The sequence below is a fragment of the Manis javanica genome, chromosome 5 (assembly GCF_040802235.1).
Source record: "Manis javanica isolate MJ-LG chromosome 5, MJ_LKY, whole genome shotgun sequence".
Classification (NCBI taxonomy): domain Eukaryota; kingdom Metazoa; phylum Chordata; class Mammalia; order Pholidota; family Manidae; genus Manis; species Manis javanica.
This window is the reverse complement of record NC_133160.1, coordinates 105,788,015-105,810,344: the sequence shown is the minus strand read 5'-3', so window position 1 is coordinate 105,810,344 and position 22,330 is coordinate 105,788,015.

Genomic DNA, 22,330 nt, shown 5'->3' with positions numbered 1-22,330 from the left:
TGGACTTGTTTGTTAACCTGTTGGTAAGGCAGAAATATCTCTATGTTTTGATCTGCTGTGTGTTGTTTGTAAAAGCTTGGAAAACAAAGTAAAAATATTTATTGGTTTGTAAATTTTTCTTTGATAATTAATTAAATGATAAACTATATACTGATAGTGAATGCAGGACGTCTAAATGTTTCAAAGCCTCTAATGTTTCAATTGAGATCTTTCATGTGCATCATTGCTTTTTTTATTACATGTTTTTTATTAAGGTATTATTGATACCTTATGACACTCTTATGAAGGTTTCACAAGAAAAACAATATGGTTACTACATATTATCGAGTCCCCGCCATACCCCATTGCAGTCACTGTCTATCAGTGTAGTAAGATGCCACAGAGTCACTACTTGCCTTCTCTGTGCTACACTGCCTTCCCCATGATCCCCCCCACCCCACATCATGTGTACTAATCATAATGCCCCTCAATCCCCTCCTCCCTCCATCCCCATCCACCTTCCCTTACCACTTCTCTTTGGTAACTGCTAGTCCGTTCTCGGAGTTTGTGAGTCTGCTGCTATTTTGTTCCTTCAGTTTTGCTTTGTTGTTATTCTCCACAAATTAGGGAAATCATTTGGTACTTGTCTTTCTCAGCCTGGCTTATTTCACTGAGCATAATACCCTCCAGCTCCATCCATGTTGTTGCAAATGGTAGGATTTGTTTCTTTCTTATGGCTGAATAGTATTCCATTGTGTATATATATATACCACCTCTTCCTTATCCATTCATCTACTGATGGACACTCTGGTTGCTTCCATATCTTGGCTATTGTAAATAGTGCTGTGATAAATGATTGGGGTGTATATGTCTTTTTAAATCTGAGAACTTGTATTCATTGGGTAAATTCCTAGGAGTGGAATTCCTGGGTCAAATGGTATTTCTATTCTTAGTTTTCTGAGGAACCTCCATATTGCTTTCCACAATGGTTGAATTAGTTTACATTCCCACCAGCAGTATAGGATTTCTCCACATCCTCACCAGTGTTTGTTGTTCTTAGTCTTTTCAATGCAGGCCATCTTAACTGGTGTGAGGTGATATCTCATAGTGGTTTTTATTTGTATTTCCCTGATAATTAGTGATGTGGAGCATCTTTTGAAGTGCCTGTTGGCCATATGAATTTCTTCTTTGGAGAACTGTCTGTTCATATCCTCCACCCATTTTTTAATCAGGTTATTTGTTTTTTGGGTGTTGAGGCATGTGAGTTCTTTATATATTTTGGATGTTAACCCTTGTTGGATATGTTGTTTACAAATATATTCTCCCATACTATAGGGTGCCTTTTTGTACTGCTGATGGTGTCCTTTGCTGTACAGAAGCTTTTTAGTTTGATGTAGTCCCATTTATTCATTTTTGCTTTTGTTTCCCTTGCCTGAGGAGATGCATTCAGGTAAAAGTTCCTCATGTTTATATTCAGGAGATTTTTGCTTATATTGTTCTCTAAGAGTTTTATGGTTTCATGACTTACATTCAGGTCTTTGATCCATTTTGAGTTTATTTTTGTATATGGGGTTATACAACAATCCAGTTTCATTCTCTAACATGTAGCTGTGCAGTTTTGCCAACACCAGTTTTTGAAGAGGCTATCATTTCCCTATTGTTATGTCCATGGCTTCTTGATTGTAGGCTTATTGACCAAATATGCTTGGGTTTTTATCTGGGCTCTCTAGTCTGTTCCATTGGCCTGTGGGTCTGTTCTTGTGCCAGTACCAAATTGTCTTGATTACCATGGCTTTGTAGTAGAGCTTGAAGTCAGGGACTGTAATCCCCCCAGCTGTATACTTCCTTCTCAGGATTGCTTTGGCTATTCGGGGTCTTTTGTGGATCCATATGAATTTTAGAACTATTTGCTCTAGTTCATTGAAGAATGCTATTGGGATTGCATTGAATCTGTAGATTGCTTTAGGCAGGATGGCCATTTTGACAATATTAATTCTTCCTATCCATGAGCATGGGATGTATTTCCATTTATTGGTACCTTCTTTTATTTCTCTCATGAGTGCCTTGTAGTTTTCAGGGTATAGGTCTTTCACTTCTTTGGTTAGGTTTATTCCTAGGTATTTTATTCTTTTTGATGCAATTGTGAATGGAATTGTTTTCCTGATTTCTCTTTCTGCTAGTTCATCATTAGTGTATAGGAATGCAACAGATTTCTGTGTATTAATTTTGTATCCTGCAACTTTGCTGAATTCTGATATTAGTTTTAGTAGTTTTGGAGTGGATTCTTTAGGGTTTTTTATGTAGAATATCATGCCATCTGCAAACACTGACAGTTTAACTTCTTCTTTACCAGTTTGGATACTTTTTATATCTTTGTGTTGTCTGATTGCTGTAGTTATGACCTTCAAAACTATGTTGAATAAAAGTGGGTAGAGTGGGCATCTTTTTCTTGTTCCTGATCTTAAAGGAAAAGCTTTCAGTTTCTCACTGTTAAGTATGATGTTCGCTGTGGGTTTGTCATATATGGTCTTTATTATGTTGAGGTACTTGCCCTCTATACCCATTTTGTTGAGTTTTTATCATGAATGGATGTTGAATTTTGTCAAATGCTTTTTTGGCATTTAACAAAATTCAACATCATGATCATGTGGTTTTTGTCCTTTTTGTTGATGGATTTTCGAATGTTGTACCATCCTTGCATCCTTGGAATAAATCTTACTTGATCATGATGGATGATCTTTTTGATGTATTTTTTAATTCGGTTTGCTAATATTTTGTTGAGTATTTTTTGCATCTATGTTCTTCAGGGATATTGGTCTGTAATTTCCTTTTTTGTGGTGTCTTTGCCTGGTTTTGGTATTAGAGTGATGCTGGCCTCATAGAATGAGTTTGGAAGTATTCCCTCCTTTTCTACTTTTTGGAAATCTTTAAGGAGGATGGGTATTAGGTCTCCACTAAATGTTTGATAAAATTCAGTGGTGAAGCCATCTGGTCCATGTGTTTTGTTCTTAGGTAGTGTTTTGATTACCAGTTCAATTTTGTTGCTGGTAATTGGTCTGTTCAGATTTCCTGTTTCTTTCTGGGTCAGCCTTGGAAGGTTGTATTTTTCTAGAAAGTTGTCCAATTCTTCTAGGTTGTCCAGTTTGTTAACATATAATATTTCATAGTATTCTCTAATAATTCTTTGTATTTCTGTGGTGTCTGTAGTGATTTTTCCTTTCTTATTTTTGATTCTGTTTATGTGTGTAGACCCTCTTTTTTACTTGATAAGTATGGCTAAGGGGTTATCTATTTTGTTTATTTTCTCAAAGAAACAGCTCCTGTTTTTACTGATTCTTTCTATTGTTTTATTCTTCTCCATTTGATTTATTTCTTCTCTAATCTTTATTATGTCCCTCCTTCTACTGACTTTGGGTCTCATTTGTTCTTTTTCTACTTTCATTAATTGTGAGTTCAGACTGTTCATATGGGATTCTTCTTCTTTCCTAAGGTAGGTCTGTATTGCAATATACTTCCTTCTTAGCACTGCCTTCACTGTGTTCCATAGATTTTGCATTGTTGAATTATTGTTGTCATTTGTCTCCATATATTGCTTGATCTCTGTTTTTATTTGGTCATTGATCCATTGATTATTTAGGAGCATGTTGTTAAGCCTGCATGTGTTTGTGGGGTTTTTGTTTTCTTTGAGTAATTTATTTCTAGTTTCATACTTTGTGTTCTGAGAAGCTGGTTGGTACAATTTCAGTCTTTTTGAATTTACTGAGGCTTTTTTTGTGGCCTAGTATGTGATCTATTCTTGAAAATGTTCCATTTGTACTTGAGAAGAATGTGTATCCTGTTGCTTTTGGATGGAGTGTTCTGTAGATGTCCGTTAGGTCCATCTGTTCTAATACATTGTTCTGTGCCTCTGTGTCCTTACTTATTTTCTGTTTGGTTGATCTGTCCTTTGGAGGGAGTGGTGTGTTGAAGTCTCCTAAAATGAATACATTGCATTCTATTTCCATCTTCAATTCTGTTAGTATTTGTTTCACATATATAGGTGCTCCTTTGTTGGGTGCATAGATATTTATAATGGTTATATCCTCTTGTTGGATTGATCCCTTTATCATTATATAGTGTCCTTCTTTGTCTCTTGTGACTTTTCTTGTTTTGAAGTATATTTTGTCTGATACAAGCATTGCAACTCCTGCTTTTTTCTCCCCATTAGGTGCATGAAATATCTTTTTCCATCCCTTCACTTTCAGTTTGTGTATGTCTTTGGGTTTGAAGTGAGTCTCTTGTAGGCAGCATATGGACGGGTCTTTTTTTTTTTATATATTGAGTAACCATATGTTTTTTGATTGGTGCATTCAGTCCATTTACATTTAGGGTGATTATCAATAGGTATGTACTTATTGGCATTGTGGGCTTTAGATTCATGGTTACCAAAGTTTCAAGGGTAATTCCCTTTCTAACTAACAGTCTAATTTAACTCACTTAGTATGCTATTACAAGCACCTAAAAATTCTTTTTTCCCCCTCATTTTTCTTCCTCCTCCATTTTTTATATATTAGGTATTATATTCTGTACTCTTTATCTGTCCCTTCACTGACTTTTGGGTAGTTGATTTAATTTTGCATCTGCTTAGTAATTAATTGTTTTACTTTCTTTACTGTGGTTTTATTTTCACTGGTGACAACTATTTAGCCTTAGGAATACTTCCATGTAGTCCCTCTAAAATACACTGGAGATGGTTTGTGGGAGGTAAATTCTCTCAGCTTCTCATTACCTGGAAATTGTTTAATCCCTCCTTCAAATTTTAATGATAATATTTCCAAGTAGAGTATTCTTGGTTCGAGGCCTTTCTGTTTCATTACATTAAATATATCATGCCACTCCCTTCTGGCCTGTAAGTTTTCTGTTGAGAAGTCTGATGATAGCTTAATGGGTTTTCCTCTGTATCTGACCTTGTTTCTCTCTCTGGCTTCTTTTAAAAGTCTGTCCTTATTCTTGATTGTTGCCATTTTAATTATTATATGTCTTGGTGTTGTCTTCCTTGGGTCCCTTGTGTTGGGAGATCTGTGCACCTCCATGGCCTGAGAGACTATCTTCTTCCCCAGATAGGGGAAGTTTTCAACACTTACTTCCTCAGAGGCACTTTCTATCCCTTTTTCTCTCTCTTATTATAATGCAAATAATGTTCCATTTGGATTGGTCACAGAGTTCCTTCAATATTCTTTCTTTCTTAGAGATCATTTTTTCTCTCTGTGCCTCAGCTTCTTTGTATTCCTTTTCTCTAATTTCTGTTTCATTTACTGTCTCCTCTACTTCATCTGCTTTTAAACCCCTCCATTGTATACTTCATTTCAGATACTGTATTCTGGAATATTTGTATCTCATTCCTGAATTCCTCCCTGAGTTCTTGAATATTTTTCTGTAGCTCTATGATTATCTTTATGATTTTTAGTTTGAAATCTCTTTCATGAGGGTTGGTGAGTTCAGTTTCACTTGGGCCTGTTTCTGGTGTTTGTGGTACTTGGGTTTTAATCAGGTTCCTTTGTGTGTAGCTGCCTCTAGTGCCCAAAAGCTCTACTTACTGGAGGTGCTCAGCCTGTGGAGTGATGTGAACTTCTATTTATACTGTATAAAAGTGGTCACAGGGGAGCAGTGCTGGTGCCTGGGGGGAGGAAATGGTTGTTTCCTGCTTCCAGGCTGCTATGCCTGTCTCCATGGCCAGAACCAATGGGCCGAGTACATAGGTATAAGCCTCTATGCTTTGTGTTTATCGCTCCTGAAGGTGGGGCTTCCCTCTGTCCTGATGCCAGGGCAGGGGCTGCCGGTTTGCGAGCCAGATGTGGCAGCCTGGGAAGAAGGCGCAGCAGGCTGCATATCACAGTGGGGGGCCTTGGAGCTGCATAGCCAGCCAGAAGGATGGAGTGCCTGAAGCTCCTGGAAGTTCCCAACCTGCTGGGAAGTGTGCACCCAGACAATTTTGCCCATCTGTCCTTTCTCCTGATCTGTAAGCTCTGTACAATCCTTGCCTCTTTAGCAGCCTTCTTGCTGTTAGGAAGTGTCTCAGAGTGCCCTCCTTTCTTTTGTCCCATAGCCGCTAGATGTGGATCCATTTTCCATAAGTGGTTGGAATCTCAGTCTCTCCAGGTATTCTGCCTGTCTTAGCTTTCCAACCTCACTAATCTCCAGAGTACCATGTAATGTAGGTTCATGCTCTCAGAGCAGATCTCCATGGTTGGGTGTTCAGCAGTCTAGGCCTCCACTCCCTCCCTTCTCCATTTCACTTCCTCCTGCTGGTGAGCTGGGGTAGGGAAAGGGCTTGGGTCCTGCTGGATCACGGCTTTGGTACATTACCCTGTTCTGTGAGGTCTGTTCTTTCCTCCAAGTGTATGCAGCCTTGCGTAGCCTTCTTTCTGTTGCTCTTTCAGGATTAGTTGTATTAATTATATTTTCATATTATATGTGGTTTTGGGAGGAGGCCTCTGTCTCAGCTCTCATGCCACCATCTTTAATCCTCTCACTGAAATGGAGTTTATCACAGGAATGCAAGGTGGGAATGGCATTTGAAAATCATTGAATGGACTTTATCATGTTAACAGATGATAAAAAAAAGCCATGTGGCACCCCAAAATCTCATGACTATAGACTATCTATGGTTAAAAGAACATATGGGATGTGAACAGATCCCAGAAATGGGCTGCTTTAATTTGTCTGATGGTTCAAGTACAGTTGGACAATATCCATCATATCATAGATAAATTTTCACAAATGCCTAGGGTGCCTAAATGGTTTTCTTGGCTTCACTGGAGATGGCTGGTAATTATAGATTTGCTTTGTTTATGTCACCGTATTCCTATTATGTTAATATGTGTGTGCAAATTAGTTAGTAGTTTAAAACCTATACATACTTAAGGTACTATACAAGAAGATATGTCAAAGAAATAATCAATCCTCCCAAGTTTCCTTCATATGCTACCTCTATAGCTTTTCTTCTTCCTTCCTAATTACAAACCTTAAATAGAATTCGTGCCTCATATCGAATTTACCGAGTATCATAATTCCTCCAGGTGGTAAAGATACCTCGAGACAAGTGCTGGGCATAGAAGGAGGAACAACCTAAGACAGGCACAGTCGCAGGGGGGCCATCAGGTGAGAATTTGGGGATCAACAGAGGTGAGGCTCAGAACCTCACCCCCCCTGCTTTGAGAGAAATCTTCTGCATCCGTGGATGTCTTGCTGCCCTTGTCTAGCCTGGATTAATACTTAGTCCACAGGCACACACCTGATCATCTGATCATCTACATTTGCCTTCTTACAGCACTAAACTATGTTTTCTACCTTTATCTTGCATCTACCTACCACTTCAGCATTTTATTAAAAATAAAAATAATAATAATAATAGGAGAAATGTGGGATCAACATATAAATCAAGTACAAAAATCAAACGAATATTCATATTTGACCTGATGGTTTATAGGTCATATTGCATGATCAAAACCGAAAGTTTCTGTGATGACTGCCCTTGTACTGTTCACATTGTAAGAATTTATTCACTATGTAAGAATTCGTTCACCATGTAAGAACTTGTTCGTTATGCTTCAGAAGATTGGAGACTGACGAGAATTAGGCTTGAGATGGATTAATGATTGTACATTGAGCGTTGACCCCCCTATACTGAATTTTATTGTTGTTAACAACCATTTGATCAATAAATATGAGAGATGCCCTCTCAAAAAAAAAAAAACAAAACAAAACAGGAAAAACTAATGTACAGTTGACCCTGAACAACACGGGTTTGAAAAGCACAGGTCCGTTTATGTGCATATTTCTTTATTAAAGTACCATTGATATATAATCTTATGTTAGTTTCAAATATATAACACAGTGGTTCAAGTTACCCTCATATTATTAAATCTTCACCCCTCTATCAATGTAGTAAGATGTTACAGTCATTAGCTATATTCTCCATGCTGTACTACGATCCCTGTGACCAGCTTACATTGTGACTGCAAATTATTGTGTCCCTTTATCCCCTGCACCCTCCCCACCCCTCACCCACCCCAGCCCCTCTCCCTTTGTAACCACTAGTCCTTTCTTGGTGTCTATGAGTCTGCTGCTGTTTTGTTCCTTCTGTTTTGCTTTTTTTTTATACTCCACAAATAAATCACCTGGTATTTGTCTTTCAAAAAAAAAAAAAAAAAAGCCATGTGATCACCTCAATAGATGCAGAGAAAGCATTAGATGAAATCCAACATCCATTATTGATTTAAAAAAATCCCTCTGAACTAGTAATACAAGGAAACTTCCTCTACCTGATAAAGTGTACCTATGAAATACCTACATCTGAAATCATACATGATGGTGAAAGACTAAATGTTTTCATCCTGTGATTGAGAACAAGACAAGGATGTTCATTTTTTCCATTTCTATTTATACTATACTATGGGTTATAGCCATTGCAGTTAGGCAAGAAAAAGAAATACAGAGTAACCAGATTGGAAAAGAAGCAGCAAAAACGCTTTAAACACAGACAATATAACTATCTATGTAGAAAATCCTATGAAAATACAACTCCCCCCTAGAATTAACAAGTGAGTTTAGCAGGCTTTTGTACACAAGATCAATGTACAAAATCAATTATATTTCTATATGCTAGTAAGGAACACTTGGAAATTAAAGTTAAAAAACAATACCACTTATAATATCATAAAACATATATTTAGGGATAACTCTGATAAACATGTGCAAACTCTTTACACAAAAACTATATATTATTCTTGACAAAATTTAAAAATACATAAATAAATGGAAAGACATATTTATGTATTAGAAGACTAAATTTGTTAAGATATTTATTGTCCCCAAAATGATTTATACATTCAACACATTCTTTTTCAGAATCCCTGTAGGCAAACTGTAGAAATTGACAAGTAGATTGTAAAATCTACATGGAAATTTAAAGACCTAGACTAGCCAGAATAACATTGGAAAAGAATAAAGTTGGAGGACTTACCTCACTTTACTTGGAGTCTTATTAGAAAGCTACATTAATCAAGAAAGTGTGGTATTGGTGTGAAAATACACATATAAGTCAATGGAAGGGAAAAGAAAGTCCAGAAATCAACCCACACATGTATGGTTAATTGATTTTTCTCTGAATCATAAAGATAATCTAGTGGAGAAAGGATAATCTTTTCAGAAAATGTTGCTGTAACAATTGGATATCCATATGCAAAACAATGGACTTGGAGACATACCTTATACCATAAACCCAAATGAAAAGGATCATAGACCTAAATGTAAAACCTAAAACTATAAAACATACATAAGAAAAGTAGAAGAAAACATTGTGACTGTGGGTTGGGCATATTTTCCTAAAAACAGCACAAAGGCATGATCCCTAAACAACAAAATGGATGAACTGAAGTTCATCAAAACTGAGAAATTCTCCTCATAAAACACTGTTAAGAGAATGAAAAGACATCACAAATTGGGAGAAAATATTTGCAAGTTGAATATTTGGTAATATCCAGATTTTACAAAGAAATATCCAGGGTATGCAAAAAACTCTTAACAACAACAACAATAATATGATCCAATAAAAGAATGGGCGAGAGACTTGAACAGAAACCTCATCAAGTAATCTGTATATGGTAAAGAAGCGTATGAGAAAATGTTCACCATCATTAGTCAATAGGGAAGCACAAATTAGAATCCCAAAGAGATACTATTAAATGCCTATTAAAATGTCTAAAATTAAAGATTGACCATGTCAAATGTTGAGAACGTGAAGTAACTTTTATACTTTAATGGCAGGAATGTGAAATGACATAATCATTTTGGAAAGGAACTTAGCATTTTCTTAAGAAGTTAAACATACAATAACCATTTGACCCAGCCATTCCATTCATAGGTATTTACCCAAGAGAAATGGAAGCAATGTTCATACAAAGACCTGTAAACAAGTTCATGTCAGATTTATTTGTGGTAGCCTCAAACTGGAAATAACCTAAATGTCCATCATCATGTGCATGGACAAAGAAACTGCAGAATATTGCTTAGTGACAAAAAGGAATGAATATGCAACAATATGAATGGAATCTGAAAGGTCTTATGCTGAATGAAAGAACTCAGTAAAAAAATGGTACCCAGTGTATGAAAACATTAATATAAATTTATAGAAAATGCAAACTTCACTATAATGATAGAAAGAAGGGAAAAATGAAAAGGAGTGAGAAGAAATGGCAAAGGGGCATAAGGAAACTCTTGGGAATGAAGGATGACAAGCCATGGAGAGAGGCTTCAGAGAAACCGCACCTGCCAACCCCTTTATCTTGGATTTCCAGCCCCCATTTCCACCATTATTTTGGTTCCATGGGTGTATGTTTATGTCAAAACTTAAATTCATGCATTACAATTATGTACAGGTCATTGTATGTCAATCATACCCCAATAAAACTGTTTAAAAATTCCTACCATGTATTAAGAGCTTAGATGTACAGATAACTAGACTTCAGCATGAGTATCTCTATTCTCAGCATGATTTTATTAAGTTATTAAACCTCTTAAATACTGAGTTCCCACAGTGCAACATGTTGCTGTAAGAAAGAAATAATGTAATTGAAACAACAAAAATAAACCCACCAAACACACCAGAAATTACTGTGGCTAAATAGTTAATCTTATTGTTAAGATCACACCCATTTTCACTACTGATATATTGCTGTTGATATGGAGAGAACAAAAAGAACAGAATGAGTTGTATGGGTTATTTAGAAGTCCATGATGAATCTATAGTGATGAAAATAAACTTGTCTTCTTAAAATCTTTGGATTTTGTTCAAGTATTACAAAAATCGTTTTGTGTTTTCTTTGAGATGACCTGTATCCAATACTAATAGCCAAACTTTCTGTAATCTCTTACAGGTAATACGATGGTGGTGTGCTGGCTTATTTCCATATCATTCTAGTTACTGTTGTTGAAAATCTAAAAAAAAAAAAAAAGGAAAAGAAAAGAAAGGTTGTTCTGCTCCCTTACTCACAATTGCTCCACAATTTGACCACTTTCTATTTTTTCTAGGCAGCATAGTATGGAGGTTAAGTGTGTGAACCTTGGAATAGGACTTTCTGGTTGTATTCTCTCTATACCTCCATTTCATTCATTGAGAATAACAATAATAATAATGCCTACTTCATAGGGCTATTGTGAGGATTAAATGAATTTGTACAAATCAAGCTCTTTGAATTGTGCCTGGTTTATAAAAAAAAGCAGAAGTTTTTGCTTTTTATCTATTGCTTTATCAACCCCCTCCAAATATATGCCTTTCCATTCATTATATATTTCCATCACATCACTTGTTACTTGTGGTGGGGTCCTGAAGTGTGCCACCCCCAAATTTGCATGTTGAAATCCTAAGCCCCAATACCTCAGAATGTGACTGCATTTGGAGATAAGGACTTTAACGAGGTCACTGTGGTGGGCCCTAATCCAATCTGATCGGTGCCCTTATAAGAAAAGGAAATTTGGACACACAAAGAGACACCAGGGATGTGCATACACAGAGGAAAGACCATGTGAGATCACAGAAAGAAGACCTACGAGCCAACGAGAGAGGCCTCAGGAGAGATTAAACTCACCAACCCCTTGATCTTGGCCTTCAGGCCTCTGGAGCTGTGAGAAGTAAGTTTCTGTTGCTTAAGCCACCCAGTCTATGGTATGTTATTATGGCAGCCCCAGCAAATGAACACATTCTGCCTAAATGTACTCTGCATTCTGCTGTTTCCACATCTTTTCTCAAGCTGTTCTATCTTCCTTGACTACTCTTTCTTCCAAAGCTGCCTTTCTGTAGAGCTTTATCTAAGTAATATCACCATCACTAAGTCTGAGGGAACATGAAGTTCTCTCAGTTGGAATTAACTTCTCTTTGCTATACCTTCATGTGCATACTCTTTGGTTTCCTATCAAAGAATATTTACTTTGATTCCTCTTTATCATAAGTTGTGAGCTCCTGGAGGGCAGGAGATGATGTATTGTTTTAAATCTTCAATCAGTGTTTTTTCCATAGCAGACTCTCAATCAATATTTATTGACTTAAATTTTTGACCCTGGTTCTATGATGGCTAATGATTGTGAGTCTCAGTTATGTTTTCTCATCTCTCTGACTTTGATAGCAAAGGAGGAAATTCTAAGCTGTCAGATGATAAAAGTATAGGCTGAGATAAATCAGGAACAAGGCTTGATTATCTCAGGAAAAACTGTACCTACCTGGTTGTCTGGGACTCCTAGAATCATGGAATTTTGTTCAGCTACTTGCTAAAAGTTTTCCACTGATTTACTAATTTAATCATCTTAAGATCCAAATGAGTCAGGCAAGATCATGGTGGTAATATTACAAGTGATAAAACCTAAACATAGAGAAAGTTGATACGTTATGCAGAATTGCCCAACTAAGATGTGGTAGAGCTAGAAAAGAATCAGAACTTTCCAATTCCAAAGTGCATGCCAGGAGGATAGACTTCTATGATTCTGAAGTCAAGGGCTGCATCATTGTCCCACTTAGGCTTCTTATGGCATTTGAATGGCTTTTTTTGTAACTGTGAGCTTCACATTTGTCCTATGGGAGCATCAGAGATGCCTGATATCTCCTTTTTTTTTTTGAGAGGGGATCTCTCATATTTATTGATAAAATGGTTGTTAACAACAATAAAATTCTGTATAGGGGGGTCAATGCTCAATGCACAATCATAAATCCATCTCAAGCCTAGTTCTCGTCAGTCTCCAATCTTCTGAAGCATAACGAACAAGTTCTTACATATGAATAAGTTCTTTCATGGTGAACAGTACAAGGGCATTCATTACAGAAACTTTTGGTTCTGATCACGCATTATGAACTATAAACAATCAGGTCAAATATGAATATTCGTTTGCTTTTTATACTTGATTTACTGATATCTCCTTTTTATAATGAAAAGAAAAAGGTGTTTACATTAAGGGTGATTAGTGAGATGGAGGTAACATCCTCAAGTCTAGGGGTCTCTAGTTGCCAATGGGACATTTGGAAGAAGCAGCCAGGAGAAGATGCTGTGAGGGCAATATTCTTTAGAGGATCCTGCTCACCTGACTCATGGCCTGGAGGGATCTTCTCAATTCAGATACTTACATGTCACAATTCCTTGGAGGAATTCTTTCTATTAGCCAGTTAAAAAATTGAAGTTATGTTAATTGTGGTAAAAACTCTAAACAGCATAGAATATAATAAAGTGAAAAGTATAAGTCCCTCCCCTGAGTCCTTCTAATTCTTCTTAAAGGATTATATGCATTTATGAACATTTAAGACAGTAAAAAAGATCATACCGTACATATATTTGCTTTCTTCCTTTTAATAACCAAATACCCTTCTGTTGTATAAGCAGATAGTTAACACCCTTATACATTTCTCTGTGTATTTGAAAGTATACCTATAGGGCAAACTTCCCAGAATGTGTTCTTTGCCTGTGGCTTTAAAAAGAAGGCACAGCAGCCTGCTGAGAATGGCTGAACCAACACTGTATGATGAAAACTGCAGATAGATCGATTTACATGTAATGATTTACAAAGAATATGTAGAGAGTGGCACTTGGTAATGCTCTCCAGTCATTCTTACCATGGGAACTGATAATGGCTGGTGGCCAGATGACGCTGGATTGCTTCAGGAGTTGGCAGATTTTGCCAGAGAACGTAGGTGTCTGTGGGTCCCATGTATTCTTTCACAAAGTGCTGTTTCAAGAAGCCTGCTTCTGGCATCAAGAAACTTTATATTAAGCTCTGAGTCTTTGCTTATGCACATACTCAAAAAATGATCTTTAGATACTAAATTGTTACAAATTGATTTCTTCAGAAAGTTTTATTTTTCTGAAATATGATCTCAACAGCAATCACTACCTGCTTTACTTGTCTACCCCAGGAAAAGACACATGATGCTATCTTTCTCTCTCTCTCTCATCTAACTTTTGTACTTCTGGATTTTCTTTGTTAGTTTGTTCTTTCTGCCATTATCAATGTTCTGCTTAGAGCAGTGGTGCTGGGAAGGGCACTTAGCATTGCTTTTCTCTTTCAAGTTCAAGTTGAAAAATAAAACTCCATTGTGCCGCCATGACACTTCCTGTGCCATGTATATAAAATATCCCTCCCTTTCATCACACCTCATGGTAAATTACGGGCATTGCTGTTTGTTCTTTAATGTTCATTGTCATGAGGACTATAGCACACACAGCCTATTATTATTCAGGTGAATCGATTATGAAGGTGAATTTTTTTTTTATTGAAGAAGAGTTGACATATAATATCATATTGTTTCAAGTATACAACACAGGATTCAACAATTATATACATTCTTAAATCCTCACCCCAGCCAGTATAGTAACTATCAACATAGAAAGATGTTATAGAACCATTGACTGTGTTCTTTATGCTGTATTTTCATCCCCCTAATTTATATTATGATTGAGATTTTCCTGCCCCTTTATCCGCCTCACCTGCTTCACCCACTCACCCCAACCCCTCCCCCATGGTAACTACCAGGGTCTCAGTGTCTACAAGCCTACTGCTGTTTTGTTGGAGAGAGACAAAATACCATATGACTTCACTTTTGTGTGGAATCTAAAAACAAAACAAAACAAAACAAAATGAAGTGGAATCAATTCTTGGAAGTTTTGATCTTTATGGGCCAGAAAGTCAGACAGAAATCTCCTTTCATTATTAGGGAACAAAGGAAAACACACTGGCAAGGCCTTGGTTGTCCCTCAATATTCTCTCTTTATAATAGAATATGTATCATAATGGATATCTACCTGAGCATATGACTACTTAGCTAAAGATTATATCCCATGGTCCTTCGCAACTAGTTGTGGCCATGTAACTAAGTTAAGACTAATGTAAAGGGAGCAGAAGTGATGGCATTTTCCACATTGTGCCAATGAAAGAAGGAAGTAAAGCCTGCCCAGAGTAGTGTCTCTGCCTCCTGCTGGCTGGACTTCAGCCATGCTACCCTCTGGAGCAGCCACCTTCACCTGGGACACGATGATGATGGCCAGAAGGTGAAAGAACCCGGATCCCTAGTGATTGTGGAATTATCCTACCAGCCTGGATGTTGTAGCTGATCTGTGTCATGAGAAAGAAAGAAATTTTGTCTTATTTAAACCACTATTATTTTCAATCCTTTTGTTATAACAGACCACACACAGACATAGCACAAGTAAATATACTAATATACAAACATGTGTGAGTACATACACACACACACACACACACACACACACACACACACACACACACGCATACATAGTCTTAGTTAAACTCTCCACACCAGAACAACCTACTTTTATATGTGGGAATGTCTTAGATTAAAAATATGCCAACATATTTCAACTTTCCCCCTCCCCTCTTGCTTTTATAATCAACATTGTCTCTTGGCAACCTCAATAAAACTTCACATTAGTTAAATGTGGAATGATAAATAGGGACAGTTAACAAGGCATAAATCAATCAGACTTTCTGATGAGATCATAAGCTACAGTAACTGAGTATTTTGCAGCCGTAAATTTTGAAGTGCCTGATATAAACTTGAAATTTGTGTTTCCAAGCTAAGTATAATTTTTAGGTTGGCTATAAAAAGAGCATTTGAAGTCAGAGGCTAAATGGAGATAATTAAATAAAAGCAACAGCTCCACACTCATTCCCTTCTACCTGAGAACATGTTTCCAAGATCTTCCATCATAAATTACAAAAAATTGTACATTATATTAATTTGTTCATAAAATATATCCAACCAATGATTTGTACCAGCTTCTGAGAAGATCTTACAAGATCTTCATCACAAGATTATTGCCTGCAGGTTAATCTTTTATTCTCAGGGAAGTGAAAGAAGGAATAGGCTTGGGACACTGAGATAGGATAGGGCTAATGAGCATTGCAGAAAGAAAAGCAAATAGTCCAGAATATTCATTAATTCATTTAAAACTATTTAGTGCCTATTATACTTTATGTATTATTCTAGGTACTGAGGGTTCAAACCTAAACCTCAGTGCCTCGAATTTCTATCCTAAAGATGCTTTATAATGTAGTTGGGCAAGCGAACAAGTAAACTGACTGTGAAACAAAACAAAGTTATTGATGTTTAATTTCATTAATTTTTGTTATTTTCTAGAGGCAATTACTATTGGGTCATTCAGAGTACTGCACATTTCTGGACACAGTAATTGGTTGGGATGTACAAATAACTGTGGCCAATTAGAGACTTTCTTGAGATTTGACATGTAGAGGCTGGGAAAAGTAGGGTCTCTTTTCCATTTGGGTCATTAGTTTCTATCACTTGCAACCACAAGAGTCCTAATACAGTCTGTGTAGTAATTTCCTGGAAGGCTTAAGATACTTGATAATTAAAAATAATGAATAAGTGAGTTATTTTGTATGTGTGTCATAGACAGTCTACATGATGTCTGCCTTCACGTGTGGCCCTTATTTTCACCCACACTTCCCATACCGACTATGCTCTAAGTATGATCAATATTTCTTTGCATTTCTCAAGATGAAATGGACTCCACAGGCATTTGTTGTGATGTAGATTTTCTTAAGAACATATAGGAGCCAAGAGAGAAGAGAAAGTACATTGTATAGCTAGTAACTTGGTAGGGCAAAACTCTTCTTGATAGTCTCATGCTAAGTCTCTGCTTGACCCTCTGATGCTGTCCTTTTACCTCTTCCTTTTTCATCCAGTCTTTACATCTTCTGATTCTGGTTCTTGCCTTCTGGATCTTTCTTACTCAGAGTCCCAGCTCATACAAACCTACATTCTTTCACTCATCACTCCATTCAACAGACAAAAGATACCCCAGATATGAAAGTCTACCTTCCTTAGAACAGAGATTTTATAGCAGAGATAATATAAATCACAAAATTCTTAAGTCACTTATAAAATGGACCAAAACAAAAATATGGAACTGTGTATAAAGAATTTAAATTGGGGCTCTAAAGTATTCTTGGATAGGTGTAGGCTAGGGCAGAGTATCCAGGAATAGGAACATATATTCCAATTTGGGAATTTATCTTTCACTGGATATAAACAAAGTTAATATTTCCATAAATACTCAGTGTGAATGTGTATCTTTATTACATGATATTTGACCTGATGGACACTTTATAGATGGATATTTGATTTCAGTGTGGGTGGTTGGGTGATAGGCAAAGAAGTCTATCAAACAATGTATTCAGTCTACTGGGTAGAGTTTTAAGGAAGAAAATAGCTAGTTACTACTATTCCACTCTCTTTACATTACTACCCTTTCTCCTTTCCCTTTCTTCCGATTCTAACTTTTCCAAGATTTAAGGTTTAGGAGCAAGTTCTTTATAGAGAACTGGAAATGCCAAGAGGTACTGGGGATTGGATTGGGAATACTGATTATTTTTTTAAAGTCAGAATTTCTTACCTGAAGTGCTCAGCATACTCATGGGTGTGTTTCAAACCCTGAAACAAAGAGAAGATGTAAATTTTTATACCTTTAGAAATTGTTGAACAACTGTGCACAGTTCAGTTTTCCTGGAACTGGACAACACATTCTAATTCTTTCTCATATACAAAGGCAATTTGTCCCAGTTTTATTTTGTATTGCTAGTGGTTTCAGTGTATCTTTGTAAGGCCTCTAAAACTATCTGGCAGTTAGGCAGAGTATAAATAACCTTTATTGTTATTATCATTGTATGTAGCATTCACTCTGTTTTGCTGTCATTAATAAACCATTCAAGCAATGTTGTTGCAATGTATAATATTAGCAGAAGACTCCCTGGGGAGACATATGAGCCAGTGTTTAATATTCTGCTTGTTCCTCAGTCTATCTCTCCACAGACAGAGCTCTTAGAGCATGTTCAAAGTTCAGCTGAAAAAAAAAGAAGTAAGCTCTATGATATCAAAAAACAACACCAAACATGTTACTCTGATTCATATAATTGCTTTTGCTTTTTAGCTTTTTTGCTACATTCAGAGATCATAAATCAACTAAGTTAACAGGTTTTTGAAATTTGTGTTAGTCTTTAGATATCTTTGAACATACAAAACAATTCCTACAGATGTATAATATCAGAAGTAATTCTCAGCAGCTCAGTCAAACTAGTATTAGGTGAATTTAAGCAATAGAATTTCCACTCAAATACTCAATTATTAAGTAGCTTTTGAACAGAGTTAGTCTGTACTTTGTTTTGTTTTGTTTTTCCCTCACAATACTTACATTGATGACTTGGTAGAACTTAGATTCAGTCTTGAAATTTTAATCCGGTTCAGAGTAGTTATAGTAAAATCTGGAACCACTGACGTTATAGTGAGGATGTGAAGTAGTGCATAAAAATAAATATGCAACCAAGTGCTATTGTGAAATTTGGTCCTGAAGAAATACTGGAATTTAAAGGACCTGCTTAGATTCACTCATGCATTTGTAGTCAGCTAGCTAGAAATTTGCTTAGATTTGAAAACTAATCATAACAGAATCTTGCTGTTGACAGTTAGGTTCTGAGGAGGTTTAAAATAATTCTACCTTCTTCATTGCATTATCTAGTTGTAGCTCTCAGCATCATGCAGAAATCTCTTTTAGGGTTTGCTTAGAGGATTATAGCAGGCATTTTTTGTTGTGTGAAAACGGATCTCAAAATTTAGTGGCTTAAAACAGCAAATACTAACTCAGGATTCCTTTGTGCAGTAATTTGGGATGGTCTCAGACTGGGTGTCCTGCTGACCCTAACTGGGCTCTCTCATGCATCCGTGGCCAGCTGCTGCTCAGTCGTGCTGTTTTGTTTTGGAAGCTGGCCCTCTGAGGGGTAGGGCAATGGGGTGATGGGACCACGGGTCCTTTATCATCTCACAGGTGAACCTGAACTCAGATGGAGACTCAGAGCTCTAAGGATAGCCAATGAGAGGACAAACTCCACTGCACAGGTGCTTATCAAGTTTCTGCTTGAGCTGTGTTTGCTAACATCCCATTGGCCAGAGCAAGTCACCTGGCTGAGTAGAGTCAGAATGGGAGATACTCAAAGTCATATGGTAGGGCGCATGAGTGCAGGAAAGAATACCCTTGTGACACCATTGCGGTCTATCACAATAATAAAGATAGATAGCCAGAAATAGCTGTAGGCATTGTTCAAAAGCTCTGACAGTCTTTGAGATGTGTCATCTTGTCTAGAAAGTGTTTTGAATTACCCCTGGCCTTGGATTCCAGAGAATTTAGCATCTGGTTCTGGCATTCTTGCTCACTCACTATGTGAGATGCAACAACTCACCGATCTTCGTTAGGTCACTAATGTTTCAAATCTTAAATTGAGGTATTGTTCTTAGGATTAAGATATTTTGAGATTTAAAATGAATGCCATTACCTGCATGATACTGGAGGATTTAGAAAAGAATTACAAAATCATAGAACACCCTGATTCTCAATGATGGGGAAAATGAGGTCCAGAGAGACTTAAGCCAAGACCCTAAAGAAAGGGCTAGAAGCTAGGTGCCTCTGATTGTTGGCCCGTCAGCATTTTGTCTGTTCTTGGGTTTTGTCAACAAGTCATGAGGAACCTCTGTATTTCTAAGCATGAGTAACAGCAACCCACACATAACATTCAATTAGCTCACTCAGTGTTTTACTTTTTATTCAAGGTTTTTGGTATCGATAGCTATACAACCTTGAGAGACACTTAGAAGTGTTCTTGGGTAGGCATGGTAGTTAGCAATGACATGTAACTTTTCAGGCTGATCTTGGGTGGATTCACTCATGCATTTGTAGTCAGCTAGCTAAAGGCTACCCTAAAAAGAAAATATTTTTTTGTGAAAGGTCAAAAAGAAATGCTCACTGTGCTTCCTGACATTCACTGCTCTTCCCTTCTACCAACTGCTGCTTCTGTCCCTGCTGGGTTAGGCTCAGCGGTGGGAGGGTGTGGGGAGTGAGGGGAGGAATCAGGAGCCCATGTGGCTGGTCCTCTAGTAATTGGGTACCGGGGAGCTCTTTACATAGCAGGAACACAAGTAATGGCTCTTACTTTCATGGGGTCCTTTGGTGAGTTCATCATGCAGACCTCTGATAACAGCTTCCAGAGCTTCTACTGCCTTACTGGTGAGGTCACATCCCTCTGTGGGGTGGTCGTTTTTGGGGAGAAATTCAGCTCCCTCCTCATAGGGTCCTTTCTCTTTCCTCTTGGCTGCAGTCTAATCTAGCTGTGGTCTTTCAACATGAGATTTATTCTCTCATTAGTCAAGCCCTAGTCTCCGTGCCCACCAACTCCCTGGGGCCATGTTCTGAGTGTTGTTGGATCTTCCTGCACTGGGGAAAAAGTGCCCCATTATTCTCCTCCACGAGGTGGAGAGGAGGCCAGTGCCACTCAGGAGAAACATTCTCTGGTATTTACATAGTCTTGCCTCAGTATCCTCAGCACCTATGTGAATTCTTCATCTTCTCTCAGGTAGCTTGAAAGTGGGAGCCACATGCTCCATTTGCATGGCTTGCCAGCTTCTCAGCACAGCTACCTTATGTGGGCCAGCCCTTCACTTTAAGATGTGGGGCACCTGGTGCCCATTGTATTATTTTCAGCCCTTGGTCCTTGCTGAACAAAGTGCTTAAAAGAGTAGAAATTGGACTTCTTGATCTTTGGACATTGCTATGGACTGAACTATATCCACTGCCCCCCGTTCATACTTTGAAGCTCCCAATGTGAATGTATTTGGGTCATAGGGGTCACAGGGGTGGGACTAATCCCATAGACTTGGTGGCCTTTGAAGAAGAGGAAGAGAAACATCTCACTTTCCATGCCCATATATTGAAGAAAGGCCATATGAAAACACAGCAAGAAGGTAACCGTCAAACGTCTGTAGGCCAGGAAGACAGCTCACACCAGAAACAGAACCCTGCCAGATGTTTCATCCTGTAGAACTGTGAAAAAATAATTCTGTTGTTAAAGTCATACAGTCTGTAGTATTTTGTCATGGCAGCCCAGGCAGACTAATACAGATGTCTCTATCTCTAAAACTCTAAAAAAAAGAAAGAAAACCCTCTAAAACTGCTCAAGGCATATAAGGGTTCACTTGTCTCTAGGAAAAGGTTCACCTTACTCCTCAATGTCATTTAAACTCAAGGGAGCCGTTCCTTGGCTGTCGAGTCTACTGGCCTGCCTTTACATGTTAATTCCAGAATGAAACCCTCACTGTGGCTCTCACACTGTTAATGTTATCTCAACAACCAAACAAGCTCCATCCCACCAACTTCTCATTTTCTCAGGTTTCCAGGACTTGGCTACCTCATGTACTGATTTCCTCAGCCATGACATCAATAGTACAGCAATTTCCTGTAAACTATGGTTTGATCATACTGAAATATATTAACTGCAGTGAGCGATGAAATTGCCAGTGCTGTTATTGTGCGAGCCACACTTTGGAAACAGTGATGACCCTTGAGAGATTACATTCACAGCTTGAAATTTGTGATCTCCTCTGAACCCAGAAAAATGGCATTTATTTGGAAGGAGGAAGTGAAGGGCCAAGCACAGTTATTTCAAAATCAACTTAGCTGCATATTAAAGCTATCTTTCTGTTAGTATCAGAATCATGCTTGCATCTATGGCGACAGTTTGGAATTAAGGAAACAGCTAAATTTCTTTGGATTCAAAAGATGTTTCTTCCCTCAGTCCCTAGAATACCATTAGCTGATACCAACATTTGATACTTAAACTTTAAGCTCCTTGGATTTAGGGTATGTGTTTTATCATCTATGTATCTCTGAAAGCCCTTAACTGAATTTCTAGCAGGAAAATAATCTAGATGAAATTCTGAGCATGGTGCTTACTACATAATAAGTACTCATTAAATGTTAGCTGTTATGATTATTAGTCTAAAGCAGGTCCTCACTAGTTGCTGATGGATTGATTTCTCTTTGCAACTATTCTGCACTTCATCCAATATGTGGAAAGTTACAAGAAATAAAACCTTACTCTGTTTTATATTAGGGCTAGGGATAGAAAAATCATGGAGAAAGTATAATTTTTCTTCGACCTACATCATCAATTAATATTCAGTGGCTTTGAGCATGTTTTGTGTATATATACATATATATTTGTATATAGCAAAATTTAATCACACAGAAGGACAAGTAGAGGTTGCTTTGTTTGAAATCACTCTCTTAAATGATTCCAAGTAATGCCCGAGTCCTGTTTAAAAATGCCAAGTCTTCTTGCATCAAAGTCCCAATTTGCATATTACTTTACATATTGAGTCCCAAAGGCTTCAATTCAAAGGATGGAAAATAAAATTAAACGAATCAATTAGTGTATCTTACTGCAATTATATTCAAACCCAATATTAAGG